This window comes from Triticum urartu, chromosome 1 (genome assembly GCF_003073215.2).
Source record: "Triticum urartu cultivar G1812 chromosome 1, Tu2.1, whole genome shotgun sequence".
NCBI lineage: Eukaryota > Viridiplantae > Streptophyta > Magnoliopsida > Poales > Poaceae > Triticum > Triticum urartu.
Genome location: NC_053022.1, coordinates 254,497,194 through 254,499,041, shown reverse-complemented (window position 1 = coordinate 254,499,041; position 1,848 = coordinate 254,497,194). Strand labels below are relative to the sequence as shown.

At 46.2% G+C, this 1,848-nt stretch overlaps 1 long non-coding RNA gene across 1 annotated transcript; it reads right to left on the bottom strand.

The window, feature by feature from the left end:
• Positions 1–266: 266 nt before the first annotated feature.
• On the bottom strand, positions 267–1,294 carry LOC125528587. Its single transcript, XR_007292425.1, has 2 exons — positions 537–1,294; positions 267–430 (listed from the first exon to the last, which is right to left on the bottom strand). It is a non-coding gene; the product is annotated as an uncharacterized LOC125528587 (long non-coding RNA).
• Positions 1,295–1,848: the final 554 nt, after the last annotated feature.

The window sequence follows — 1,848 nt, the reverse complement described above, 5'->3', positions numbered from 1 at the left end:
ATGAACTTCTCTGTTCATCACCCCCGACCTTCTGAATTTCCCTTTTTCATATGCATGAACTTTCATGGGACGATACTTGACCATTTGTTTATTTTTCTTTATAAAAGACACATACATTTTTTTGTATTGTGTTTGCACAAAATAAGCTATTACTTGTGTCCCGATTAAAAAAGCTAGTGAATTTCTCCACCACACACATGTTCTTCTGAACCTCACCATCACCACACACATTTTCTTAACCTCAACCTCACCACCACACACACGCATACATGCTGCTTATCTCCATTATATTTTTTTGAACTTTATGTGCACAAATTTACAGAAACAACATCTTTTGTCAAAATAAGAAAAGAGCATAACGAAGCTGAACTATGCATTGACATCGAACTGAAGCGGTTGTCCGGGTCAAACTTCCCTATGTGATACGCCGCTGCAGAATTGAACGAGCAGAATGTGACGCGGTTTAATCATCCAAGACAACATGAGTAAGTAGTAGGAGGGAGGAAGGTCAGCTTTAGCAGGAGGAGGAAGGTCACCTGCAAAAGGAGGAGGGAGGGGTGGTCGTCGTCCCTGCAGGTGGTTCCAGAAGCGGGGGTGCGTCCGTTGAACCCCCCGAGGTGGTGGCGGCGGCGAACTTCCAGATTACTGCGGCAGTTGGGCCCCACCGGGAGGAGTCTGCGTGGTGGCGGTGTCCAAGCTCTTCCTGCCGGCGGCGGAGTGCACAGGGCGACACACTGGCTGGGGCGGCGGGTAGGCGGGGTTGGGAGGTGGAGGTCGTTGGGGCTGGTGATCCCTGCTGGATCTCCGGTGGTAGCGGTTGTGGCGCCGAGTCACGCGCAGATCTGGGCGCGAGGGCTCGGCCTCGTCCGGTTCCCGGCCAGATTCGGGGCGGATGGTGCTCGGGGGACTTCGGTGGCGAGCTCCTGCCGCGTGGCTGCTGTCCATGATGGCTATGACGGGTACCTATGGCAGAATACAGAGGGTGTGAGGGAGAAGGAAGGAGAAGGAAGAGAGTAAGGGAAGGTGCGCCAAAGGCCCTCCGGTGGCTGCCGATGGAGGAGCACGAGGACTTGCATCCCCTCGTGCGGGCGTGGAGGCGGCAGGCGAGGAGCAGAGGCGGGCGGCGCAGCGGCCGGATCCAAGACCGGTGGCGCCGCGGCGGTCTGATCCGGGGGTTGGTGCCGGGCGCGCCTGCCGAATCTTGAGGAAGGGACCGATATCCAAATAACTATTATAATTCTGGGATTAGAATAGTGTTGTCCTATATATATATATTCGTCATCCTGGGTGAGGAATAGTTATTTTTCATCCATTTTCTATTTTAACATCAATGCATCGTATTTTTACAGTTTCGTAAATTTTGTCTTATTTCATACATAAAAAGAAAACGTAAAAAATATGTACTCATCGTAAAAAAATTATATTACGTAAATTTACGAATGTAAAAATATAGTATAAAACATACATAAAATGTAATTTTTCCGGTCTTATAACCAATATTTTTACCAAATTTTACATATTGAATCAATATGCATGTAAATATTTATATTCTAAACATAATTTATTTGAGAAGCGATAGTAAGATTACCTCGGGTGAAAAATAACTTATTTTACACTCTGGATGATGAATAGTAACTATATATATATAATATATATATATATATATATATATATATATATAATTATGAGAATCTCGAGCACGGGAACGAAAAACATACCCCTACTAGTTACAAGACTGCATCGACCACCTCCCTCGTCTTGTTTCCAGCCGCTATAGCCGAGAGGATAAGTGCATCTCTAACAGATCCCGTAAAATTCTGTATCACAAAATCGGTTTTTGGTTATCCC